The 13,514-nt window shown below is 39.7% G+C and overlaps 1 protein-coding gene across 2 annotated transcripts in view; it reads right to left on the reverse strand.

The window, feature by feature from the left end:
- Window positions 1-12,350: 12,350 nt before the first annotated feature.
- Window positions 12,351-13,514, reverse strand: part of SLC35F5 (solute carrier family 35 member F5) — a 50,898-nt gene continuing 49,734 nt past the window's right edge. For both annotated transcript variants that reach the window (XM_056117586.1, XM_056117585.1), the window contains one exon: window positions 12,351-13,166. The gene's annotated coding sequence lies outside the window, so the exon portion shown is untranslated. The remainder of the gene's footprint in view (window positions 13,167-13,514) is intronic.

Genomic DNA, 13,514 nt, shown 5'->3' on the forward strand with positions numbered 1-13,514 from the left:
GATCAGTAGCCAGAGGGACCGTTCATGGGTGGCGACTTAGGGTTTCCTTGGAGCATAGAGGACAAGGGCTGGCTCCACCCCATCCCATGAGGCCTCGCGTGTCTCATCACTGCTGGCCCATACCTGACTGTCCAATGGCCTCTGGAAGATGGCAGCCACTGAGCGCTGCCAGGGGGAATAGGCAGAGGGATGGCACCTTTTCCCACTTGGGGTGCCAGTAACCTAATGCGAAGTCTGTACACATTTCTGTTAAAAGTCACTGGTTTCGGAGATTAGTTTGCGAGTCTCTGGGATCATGACCATCAAGCAACTTGATCAGTAGCCAGACATTATTCTTAAAGCTGAATAGTATCTATACTATGACTCTTTTGCTTCTTTATGACTTTATGCAGGCAGAGTGGTGGGAAGCGGGGTGAGACATGGCACTAGGGATGTCTGCAAATGTTGGTTATTGCAAATAATTCTGCAGTAAACGTGGTGTACATATCTTTGGTGACTGTTTTCTGAGGACAGTCTTATTTTTCTTAATCTATAAGAAAGCTCTGCTCATTATATATTTTAGTTCTTAAAGTTGATTCTCTATGCTATAAGGTAAAGGTAAAGGCCCTCCCGTTGATCGTCGATTTGCTCGAGCGGGCCCAGTAACGTCTCCATTGGAGACTTTGTTGTTACTGTGTCTGGCATATCGAATACTCTCGGTAGCTTGCCGGGCTCTCCGAGAGGGGCGGAGGAATCGAACTCGGGTTGGCCATGTTGGCCGCTTGTAAGGCGAACGCCCTACCCGCTGTGCTATTGCTCCAGCCCATATATCTCTATGCTATATTATACTTATTTCTCCTCAAGGTCAACTTTAAACAAAATGATTTGTGCTGTTCAGAAAATTAGGAAACAGGAAGGCAAGCATGAGCCAAATGATGAACTACTTGTCTGTTACTGCCACGCATAGTGGATGTCACCAAGACACAAGAAAAGAGGCTCCTGACTTAATAGGCTTACCAAAGACACCTATATGACAGATCAATTCTTTCATAGAAAAATCCAGACACTGGACACTGCTATAGCCTTTTTTTTCAAAAACACCTACACTAAAATGTGCATGGAAGCTGAAATACCCTTTCACCATAAACCCCTCCCCTGGCACAGTGCCTTATATTCACAGAGGGATTGCCAATTTAAGAATAAAGAGCATGAACCACACATGCAATGCTCCAACTTTATGGCTGCTAAACGAGGAACAGACCCTCAAATCACCTAACTCTGATAGTTAATAGCCTTTGCTCACGAGTCCCACCGGACCATTAAACAAAGCAGCAGTTGTACAGCCACTCAAGTACTTCCCAGAGGTATCCCCCTAGGCTCAATCCAGAGGGTCCGCATTAACATCAACTCTCCTGGCTTCTTTCCTGTCAGGGTCTTTGGCTGCTGAGAGTCTGCCTGCAGTCTTTGTGACTTCCTGTCGGTCTGTTTCTTAGTGCTGACTGAGACAACTAGGAGTCTCAAAGAGCTGGTGAGCACAACCCAGAGGTCATTTTCCAAATGCCAACTTGCTACACAGCACGGGAGCGAGTTCTGAGCCTGTCCAATCTCCACTCTCAAGGGTCACGTTCCCACTCTTCTGCGGCAGCAAGCTTCTTGCTAGATCCTGACAACAGGAATTGATGACAGAAAGAAAAGAAAAGCGGAAGTGTTCTTCTACCTGTCTCCAACTGTACCACCCATAAGCCTTCTACCCTTTTCTTGTTATGAGTGATTTCCTTAGCAAGATCCTGACCTTAATCTCTATTAACATTTTCTTTTGCCCCGCCAGGTTGGAGATAGATAGCATTGGTTTCCTGAGACTGCCATCTACTGATTGTTCTTTCAGTACTTTCAATAACTGATCAATCATTTTAAGTTCTGTTTAAAATGCTTTCATTTTAGGTGTCCCCTTGCACCCTGTGCCACTTTCCTTGTAGAAACCCTGACTGCTATCTCTGCCACTTGTCACTGTCCTCCCATTGTTCATCAATTTACTCCAGCGGGCCCAGTAACATTGTGAGACTTGTTATTGTGTTCGACATATCGAATATGTCACGGGTAGCTTGCCAGGCTTTGCCGTGAGGGTGAGATACTCTGACTGCTATAAGGCTCAGTAAAATAGTGAGCTGTTCTGCTCTGCGGGAAAAATTTACTAGGAGGGCCTTCTCATGGATGACATGTAGTTCTTCCCAAAGAAACATTACAAAAAGTAATTTATTTGGGAGTTTTTTTCTTAGAGTTGACATTAATATGCATAAAATGCAAGTAATCTATTGTGTTTTAATGTTTTAGTTTCTTGAAGCTCGTTTCTATTTAAAAAAATCTATTTTATCAAAACCTGGGCTATATCCTAGAGATTCAGATAGAAGAAGAAAAGAACAGAACCTTTTTTGATCCATGCCAAGCTGTTTCTAGGGCCTACCCTGGCTTGGGATTTAGAGAGCACTCCTGGGAGGTGCCAGGGACCAGTGGGATGCTGGGGATTGAACTCAGATTGGCTGAGTGGAAGGCAAGTGCCCATCCAGTGTACTAATGGAAATGTTTTAATAAAAGGAAAACTTAGAGGCCAAATACTCGTCAACATAAGTATGTATCTGAACTTTTTTGTTTTGTGGAAGTAATGTATATAGTAGAATATACAAATAATTTCACACAAAGTACATTAAATCATACGTATTTTACATAGGTTTTTCAGCTCATAAAATAATCCTTCCCAAATTATATACAAAAATTTCAAATTCTCTCCAAAATTATAATTGGCTATGTAAGTAGAATTAATTTTATAACTGTGCTTATGTTTTAAGTTTCTAGGCTCTAAACATATTGATATTAAAAAATGGAAAAATTGTCAAGTTTTATAACAAAATTGAGGAAAAATCTGCATTAAATTATCCATCACCAAAAATAAATATCTAAAATAGTCCTTCCTTAATTTATCATTAATCTTTCATATTTCTAAAGTACTCTTTCATTATTTCTGGTCTTCTGGGTTTCGTAACTGAATGGAATTTTGCGTAAATTGGTTTTTATACGAAAACTCCTCAGAGTATCTGCACTTGATTACTTGGAACAGACTCTCAGGTAAAACTTAAATAAAGCAAATTGATACAAATGATTCTTTGTCTTTTGTAAAAGCAAAATCACAGTATGCTCATACTTAGTATCTCAGCTTTAACTTACCAGCCAAAGAGGATTAGAATGTAGTATAAAGTTTTAGCATAGGATGTATCTTAGATGCTAACCAATGATACACAAGGACTTACCAGGATGACTATAAAGAAATGTAAGCAAAATATATACATATCTAGTCCTACATTCACATCTAAAAAGTTTTATTATAGTTTGGGTTAAACAGTCACTTTAGTGTCAGTATGTGGTATAGATGTAGCAAATTGTTGGATTTCATCTTTTCTTTAAGCTGCAGAAGCAGTCAGTTGTGTACATATTGCAGTTTCTTAATCCATTCATCTGTCATTGGACATTCAGGTTGCATCTATATCCTCGGTATTGTATTAAGTGTTGCAACATACGTAAGTATTGCTGCCTTATCTCTGTGATTATAAGATCCCTTTTAGATTATGCCTGTTTGTGTAAACTCACACAAAAGGGGCACGGCACACAGTGGCGGTGGCTCTGTCTCTCCCGCCATCCGTGTTCGGTAGTCTCACCCTTCTCCCACCACAGGGAGGTCGATGGCGATGGTCAGGCGGAGGAAGGAACGAGGGCCAGGCTGGTTGGTAGCAGTTTATTCTGATCCTCTCTTCATCTCTGTCTCTGCTCCCCTTCTTCCTCCCCCATGCCACTTCATTCTCCTTCTCCATCCCCCTTCATACTCCTCTTCCTTCTGATCCTCTGCTTCTTCCTTCTGACCCCCAGCCCACTCCTACAGTCTAGTTAAATCCCAAAGCATGAAGGGTTGGGGTAATAATTACACATAGGTGTGGTCACAATCAATAGGGGTAGAAATCTTAGCCTCAGGGAAGGCGGCTCCTAGGACAGATCCTTTCTCAGCAGGAGGACCCACCCTAGAGCAGAATCCCAAGGGTGTGTCTTTCCTCTCCTTGTCTGACAAGCATATAAGAATATATAATATAAACCATTTTGTATGGATACAGTAAGAAATATCTTAAACTTATAGAATTGCTCTCCTAGGGCCATCTCGATCTCAGACTACAGTGCTCAGGCCAGATAGTCTTTCCCACCCCTAGCAGGATCCTAGTCTCGTCCTTACCTTTGGATCATGACAGCATTTGTCCATGATCAAACTCTTAACTTAGAGTTAAGAATCATGGCACTTTGGCTTGGCCCATTTCACTGCCAGGGTAGCTCGCCGCTTGCCCTGGGTCCATTCAGGGTCCTCAGTCGCAACCCTGCTTTTGGGGTGTTAGGAACTAAGGGCAACTGAGGCTTAAGTCGAGAAAGCAGATGCCCGGGAGTGAATAATATTCAAAGCCAATCAAATCCTAAGTTACAAAGCATGATGTCAACGGTCTTCCTGTATCTATGCAAAAAGGATATTGCTTTAAAGTAAACTGTTCATAAGGCATAAGGAGAGGAGGAAGGCAATATTTCACTCATACATATAAATCATAGATTTCTGGGAAATTGACTTTACAAATTAACAGAGTCTGATTAAAGGGAAAGCTGATTAACTGGGTGGGGAAGAGAGCATAGGGAAGACTGTTTACATATAAACACAATGGAAGTGCCTCAGGAGGACTGTGATGGGTGTAACCAGATTGATGGGTGTAACCAGATAAACCTAAGCTTCTTGTGGAAGAAGGACAAAGCAATGTTATCCTACACTGTTGAATTTTACCTTATGTCCCAGCTTGATTTGATTTTCTTTTTGTCATTGACAAATATTATCCATTGTAAAAGTAAAAATAATTTGAATCTGCAATGTTCCCTGTTTCTGCTGCTTCTCTTCAGGTTTTTAACCATAACAGACTTCAGTGAAACTGATGGATTCCGAACGTGCAGAAAAAATTTTCCCACGCATGGCCCAGAATGCACATCTGCAGGCACCTAGTAGCCAGAAATTTAACCATTTAAATGACAGCGCTGCAATTTGCATTAAGCCTTATCCAAATGGTGGTATGTACAGATGTCAACATGTTAAGAAGCAAGTTATAGATGGAAGCAAGTGTCTTATTCAAGTCCTACATATGTCTCTCTCTCTTTCTCTCTCTCTATATATGTATATATATATTATATGGGATATACATATCCCATATTTGCCACGTGGTAGGTCTAAATGGTAGAGAATAATTGGGACTATTTTCTGTAACAAGACAGAATTGAAAGAAAATTTTAAATAGTACTCTAGCTTGATACTTTCAGCATCCCCAATTTTTAAGATTATGCATTCACAATAGTGAAAACACAAGTGATCATTTTTAAACAAAATACTAAAAAAGTTACATTAAATCATATGCACAGAATTTTAGCTTGTTTTTTGTAACTTGTCTAATGCTTCCTCAAAGTCAAGAAGGTAAGGAAAACCAGTATTTGAACTTGCATTCCAGGGGGCAATGTAGTGGAGACAACCAAAGTCAGTCGCTTAGAAAGTTTTTTTATCTGATATATTCAACGTCCATAAAACTGCTAGATTCAAACTGTGCTAGAGCATAACTGCTTCAGTGTCGCCTTACAAATCTGTCTAAAACCAGAGTCCCTTGATTCCCCTGAATATGGGTCCCACTAATTTTCAAAACCAGGCGTTTTATAAAGGGCTCATTTCCCTGAAGCAGGTCAGGTGCGGGGTGAGGGTGGGGGGTTTGCTCACTGTCCTGGGAGCAGTTCAGGGCTGCTGTGAGGCAGTATGCAGGACAGGAAGGAGGTTGCTCCGCTCTGCAGTCGGCCTGGGTGAGGACCCTCTGTCCTCTGTTGTGAAGGAGCTGTTCAAGCACTCTTGTCAGTTTTTTGTTTTTTGAGGGAATTACTGATTCCACATGCAGGTGATTATTTGACCTGTTCACCATATGAGGGGAGTAGAGCAGCTGATGCTGGCATCATGTTGGCCCATTCCTGCCCCTATGGCTTTATTATTATCATTTGTTTTTCCTATGTGTATTTTCTTTAGATTTATTGAATCAGCGTGAGGACAGTTACAAAGTTTTCAAGTGTAAGTCTCGGTCATACAATGATCAAAGACCCATCCCTTCACCACTGCACATTTTCCACCACCAAGAACCCCCATATACTCCGCCATTCCACCCCTCCCCCTGCCTGTGAGGCAGATGATTTCCACTTAACTGTCTCTATTTTGATTACATTCATTATTTTGACAAAAGATGCATGATTATTATTTGGAATTTTCCCCAATCAGACCTGCTGGAAAGGCATCGTGAAATAATTTGTTTTCTACTGCTGGTTATGAAGACCATATGATGTCATGTGGCTGTAACAGTACATGTGCAATTTTGGATTTCTGCTATTTTACTAATTAAGTCTGGAGGGATTTCTGCCCAAAGCCACATAGTTCCGAGATTGGTTTGTGTGCCTCTGGGGCCATGGCTGTACTGGAGAGCTGCTCGTGGGGGGGTGGTGGGGAGGGCACAACTCGTGGTCTCGGTGGGGCGGAAAGCTCCTGCCTCTATGGTTGACTGGAAAAAAAAAACATGAGTCTAGACAGTAAGTCCCACTAGAAGCAAATATGAAGCTATGGTACACAGTATCCGTTATTAGCACCAAGTGCAACTACAGCATTAGGCATTATCATCTGAATCAAAGAAAGATACTGAATTTAGTGCCTCGCCTTCCACTTCAGGATCTTTTCTCAGATTTTGCTGGGTGGCATTGACCCCCCACTTAATTCATTAACAGGAGGGTGAGGTTCACAAGCAACGCCCAGGGCCTCACTGACTCAGTCTGCTGCCAGTGGTTCAACACAAGAGCCTGAGGGCATGACGCTTTCAGATCCTGTGGTCTGTGGATTACCCCATCACACCAGTAGTGCTTGGGGGTCTCCAGGCCACACCTGGTAATGCTTGGGGGACCATGTAGTACCCAGGATTGAACTGGGGTCAGCTGCATGGTAGGTCTGTGCTTAAACCTCTATATCCCCGCTCCAGCTCTGGCCTCCATTTTACAGCTAAAAGCAAGTAGCCCCGGTAGACAGCTCAACAGGCCAGGCACATGGCTGCATGCTAGAGGCCCAGGCCCTGACAGGTATAGTCTGTACCCACCCCCCTTCTCCAGCCCCAAACACACATAGGACCACTGGAAGTTATCCCTTAGCAGAGAGCTGGAGGATAGCCTCTGAGAATCCCCCACGGTAGACCCATCTATATTAAAAACACACCCCAAATAAAAATTTCCAGTGGGGTTAAGGGAAGTTTAACGTCAAAGTTGGTGGTTTCAGTTCAGGGAATGATTCACAAAGTTTGTTTCTGAGATTAGCAGCAGGGCATTACCTGGAAATGTGTTAGAAATGCAAATCCATCTCTCCCTTCCCTACTCAATCAGAAACTGAAGTGCACTCAACAATTTGCCGTTTAACAAAGTCTTCCATGTAATGCTAATGCATGATCAAGTTTAGAAGTCCCTGCTCTAACATACTATCTGACATTACAGCATTTATATTAAAAAAAAAAAAAGAGATAATTTTACACCATACTAAAAGGTCAGAGTAACTTGGTCTATTATACGTTTAAGCAAAAAAGAAAAATACTTCCACAAAATTTTGCTTTGAACATTCCGTGGCCTAACACTAGATTTTCACATTAGGACAAGAAAGTGAAAGCTGTTCTAAATAAGCAAATACCGGTAGTAAGATTCTAAAGAATTGTTTTCACCTCATGTCAACGACTCTTGGAGAACAGAAATCTTCTGCATGCCTTGCAAGGACATGCTAAAATTAATGAATTTTCCCGCATGAATAACTTTATTATTACTTGCCATAATTAAAACGGATATTTGAAAAACCAAGTGGGGAAATTCCAAACGCTTAGCATGCAAGATCTCAGTCACAGTTAATAAAAGGTCTTAAGAAAGAAATCATATGTAAAATTAAATTAAAACCTAAAAATTTCATCAAGTGCCTTGTTAAAAAGTTTCAATTTGGAAGCTTTAAAATTTTTATATTAGAATATTAAAGTTTTATTTTTATTATTTTAAAAACTACATAACTTTCTCTTCATCTGAGTACTTTTTTACCTCAAAGCCCCCAATTCAAAAATAAACCACTTGCATATTTCAAAAATTCAATATGCTCTATTGAATATTTTTTTCACCTTAACTTTTTCCTTATCTGTTTGGGGGCCATAACTGGCAGAGTTCAGGGGCTACTTTTGGCTCAGTGCCCAAGGGTGAAGGCTGGAAATGTTCAGAGGATCATATGAAATGCCAGGCATTGATCCAGGCAAGCACCTTACCCCTGTACTTAGGTAAAGGCCCGCCCGTTGTTCATCGATTTGCTCGAGCAGGCCCAGTAATGTCTCCATTGGAGATTTTGTTGTTACTGTGTTTGGCATATCAAATACATCACGGGTGGCTTGCCAGGCTCTGCCGTGCGGGCGAGATACTCTCGGTAGCTTGCCGGGCTTAGGTAACATGGTTACATGGTATCACTGTATAACTGTCATCTCGCTGTTCATTGATTTACTCGACACTGATGGTACTGATCAAAATTATTGTACCCCCCATCACCAAAGCACCCAAGATCCTCCATCAATGACCTTCCCACTACTTGGAATTTTATAATGAAAAATCAGAATGAAAGTAAGGCACTCTAAAATTTCATTCACTATGTAATCTTTATTCTTGATGTCAAAACAAATTTGTCTCATGTTATTGTAACAGTAATTCCCATGATGATGATTCTAATTTGTAATAAACCATTTTCTACCCTCAATTTATTTATGGCTATTAAAATTTTTTTCACAACCTCCCGAGCAGCACTCAGGAGGCCTAGGAGTACCCCAGTGATTTGTAGCCAATCAGTTCTGAGAATATGGTGCTGCGCAGGCCCTGCTGTGCAAAGGATTGCACAGACCATTCTGGTGGTTCTCAGGAATCTTCAGGGCTACAACCAATGATGCTCAGATCATCTAGTGCCAAGGATGGAACTCGGTTAGGTGCACACATAGCTAACAGCTAGGCATGTGTCTCAACCTCTACACTACCTCACAGCCCTATGGAGTGGCTGGGAAACTTTTGCGTACACAGTGCACAAAGCATGAAACACTTTACTACCAATTTTGTACAGATGAATGGTACTGATACAGCAAAAAGGAAATGTGTGTGTGTGTGTGGGGGGGGGGAAATGTAAAAATTATAAGTGTCTATAAAAAATTTAAATTAATTTGGACTCTGTGGGGAATTATAGTTATTTTAAAAAATTAAAATAGTGGCCAGAGACATAATACAAGGTATTAAGGTGCTTTTCTTATACAGCAGATCCTGGTTCAAATCCCTGAATCAAGAGTGAACCCTGAACACCCAATTAAAAACAGAACAAGAAGCTTACCCAGTAATTCCACTCCAACATGTCTATTTAAAGAACACAAAAACACTACACACACACACACACACACACACACACACACACACACCTACTTATAGTCACTGCTTAACTGCAGCACTACTTAAAATAGCTTAGATCTGGAAACAGCCCATGTACCGCACAACAAATGAGCTAAGATGTGATATTCTGGGCTGGAGTGATAGCTCAGCCAGTAGGGCATTTGCCTTGCACACAGCCGACCTGGGTTCAATTCCCAACATCCCATATGGTCCCCTAAGCACCACCAGGAGTAATTCCTGAGTGCAGAGCCAGGAGTAACCCCTGTGCATTGCCGGGTGTGACCCCCCCCCCAAAAAAAAAAGATGTGATATACTGAGCAGCTAAAAGAAAACATAAAGTCTTTTCTTTTTACTAAAATGTGAGTGGAAATAATGGGTGTCCTGCTAAGCAAAAGAAATCAGGAGAAAGACTGGATGATCTCAATTACATGTGGGTACAAATAAACAAAGTAAGGGAATAGAAACCTCCAGTGAAAACAAATACCCAAGATTCTGAAAACAGAATGAAGGTTCTGAGGAAAGGAGGTCTGCCTGGGAGTGGAAGGGAATGGTTCTATGAGCTCTATGACTGGGTCTTTAGGGGGAATATAATATGATAGGATCACTCTGATGTTAAGCATGGTATGGTAATACTGTATCCCTAAATTTACAGTATTTAAATATAAGTATATGTATAAATACATATACTCTTGTAAATGCTTATATATAACCATTAATGTCACCTCTATAGTTTAAAATATTTAAGTTAAAAAAATTAAGTAAAACTTGCCATGATATACTAAACAGAAACTTCAAAATCTGTAAACTTGAAAACTGCATAAGAGCCAGAATAATCATCAGATTTTAACTACATGTTAAATATGAAGATATAACAAATAATGTTCATCTCAATTCTGTGATATCTTCCTAAACCGTGGTTCAGTTATATACTTCAAAAGGAGAGAGGAATGAAGCAGGATTATAACAATGAAAAAATTTAATTTTGAATGGGCTGGAGCGATAGCACAGTGGTAGGGCGTTTGCCTTGCACGCAGCCAACATGGGTGACCCGAGTTCGATTCCTCTGCCCCTCTCGGAGAGCCCGGCAAGCTACTGAGAGTATCTCGCCCACACGGCAGAGCCTGGCAAGCTACCCGTGACATATTTGATATGCCAAACACAGTAACAACAAGTCTCATGATGGAGACGTTACTGGGCCCGCTTGAGCAAATCGATGAACAACGGGAGGACCGTTGATACCGTGATACAGAATTTTGAATGAAAAATTTCATTTATTTACTAATCTGACTCTGGAAAAATATTTTCTAATTCTTCATTTTTCTTTAAAGATCTTTCACTTCTTCAACCAGCATACAGGGTTAGTGCTATATGCCTAGTGCCTTACTGGTTTCCAGAAGGAGTCATACCTTGTAACAACAAATTGGTTCTGCATGACTGATTTTAAAGCGGATATTAGCATTCTTCCTGAAACAAGGCTATCTATATATCTTTGAGAACATTCACATTTAACCTTGTAAGCTCACTTCTATAGAAATACTGAACTTAATTCATTAGCTGCCAAGGGGAAACCAGTCTAATGTAAGGAATTATGTCATGTTGATAGAGACCATTATATCATATTTTAAAAATCAAAATTTATTTAAATAAATGTAAAGGTAAAAGGTAAAGGTAAAGGCCCTCCCATTGATCGTCGATTTGCTCGAGTGGGCCCAGTAACGTCTCCATTGGAGACTTTGTTGTTACTGTGTCTGGCATATCGAATACGTCACGGGGAGCTTGCCAGGCTCTGCCGTGCGGGCGAGATACTCTCGGTAGCTTGCCGGGCTCTCCAAGAGGGGCGGAGGAATCGAACTTGGGTCGGCCATGTTGGCCGCTTGTAAGGCAAACGCCCTACCTGCTGTGCTATCGCTCCAGCCCTAAATAAATGTAGGTGCTTTATATATACCTATGGTTCTTCTAAGCTCCAAATAGTATTCATGTAAGCACTTTTAAGGCTGTCTCACTTTCCAGTTCTATTTTAGTAGCATCAAAGAGAAAGTTTCTGAGAAAAAAAATAGACTTCCTCCAATCAAGGTCATAATAAAGGATATTAGTCAATATGGTACTTAAATTATTTATGGGAAGAAAAGTAGAAGATTGAAAACAAGCTATTAGAAAACCCTACTTACATTTTTAGATTCAGAGAAACATAATCACAGGTCAACGCTATTTCAACAGAAAAGGCAAAAGCAGGTCCTTGAAGGTAACTTCTGTCCAAAATTGCCCTAGCCCTGTAGCACTGTTGCTGTGATCCTTGGGTATTAATGCTTATATTTCTAGGCTGTCACAAAGTGCAAGTAATCCACCAAAACTTAAATTTCCTGAGAATGTGAACTCTTCATTACAAGAGTGCAAAAGGGAAGTCCTCAATTCTTCACTCGCCAAGGGTACAGTATTTAAATATAAGTACCAGTGAGACAAGTGAAGCCTGAGAGAAAAGATACTTGGTTGGAAAGCAAAGGAGCAGTAACTCAAAACTTTCAGTTCAGTAATGCTTCTTTCTAAAGAGGTAGTTCTTCAAGAAAGAACAGCCCTGGGGCCTGTGATGTATTCAATATGCCAAACACAGTAACAAGTCTCACAATGTTACTGGGCCCGCTCAAGCAAATTGGTGAACAATGGGAGGACAGTGACAGTGACAGTGACAGTGAACATTTGGAAAAATGAAATTATTTAAAGAAACATTTGGTTCTAGAGTAATTTGGCACACATATATGAAGAAAAAATCCAGAAATCAATTGATAGATTTCGAATACACAAATATATACATATAAACATTTTATTTTAATGATCCATTTATGACTTCAATTAAAATCATTCCATTATGAAAATTTCTTAATTGAAGAGAGAATATTTATTCAAAACTCTAAAGAAAGCAGAGCTCTTTATCAATTAAATTTACAGTAATACAGCCTTAGAAATACATAATTTCTCATTTTATAATACTTCCCCTTTAAAAATGGTTTGTCACAGATTTAAAATACAAGGCACCTAATGCTATGAAAGGATAATACAATAAATGTAGTATAAGTGAACCAATCTTTTCCTCAAATATTGATTCTTTAAAAAATTTCACTAAAGTTTTGCACGAACATACTTGATATAAGTTAAAATTTTTTGCATTAATTTTCAATATTCTAAAAAACTCAAAATATAATCTGTACCTATTATAGGCATGTTATTTAGCATTTTGACTATAAGAAACATGGATCTATTTACTTAAATGATTTCTGGAAAATATTTTCATAATATAATCAAGAATTTACCAAATGTATGTGCAAGATAAAGTCACCAGACATTACGATTTTATTCCTTGATTAACTCAAATTGTTTTACCAGTTGAATTTTTTGAGATGTATAAGGCAAGTTGGTCCTGTGGACAGGAACTTCCTATAACTGTAGTGATATATACACAGCTACATGACAAAGTTCTTCATTGTGAAAATGAAGAAAACAGATACATGGAAAATATACTTTTAGAGTTCCAAAGAACTGAAACTGTTATCTTCAGACTAGGCACTGAAACATTTTTCTAAAAAACTTGCCAGAGATTGTCTCTTCGCTGTATAATGTTCCATTCTCTAAAAAAAAACAAAAATAGGTTATATTACAATCATTATAGCTTTCATTTTCTGTAATTTATATTTTAAAAATAAAATTATCATAGTATTGAAATACATATAAAATAAAGTAATAACTGGATACCTGAATTTGAGGTGGACTCTAAGAATACATGAGAGTGAGTGCTATAATGACGTCAAAGGCTAATACCCAGCACTAACTGTAGATGGCTTAGTAAGTTCATTCATGGTCTGTCTCACCATTATTTTTAATGAGCTAAGGACTCCTGCTTTATCCGTTCCATTTTCACTCTATTGCAATCCTTCCCCTTCACCATCTTCATTACTATATCCACCATTTTCCCCTCT

This window comes from Sorex fumeus, unplaced genomic scaffold, assembly GCF_029834395.1.
Source record: "Sorex fumeus unplaced genomic scaffold, SorFum_2.1 ptg000035l, whole genome shotgun sequence".
NCBI lineage: Eukaryota > Metazoa > Chordata > Mammalia > Eulipotyphla > Soricidae > Sorex > Sorex fumeus.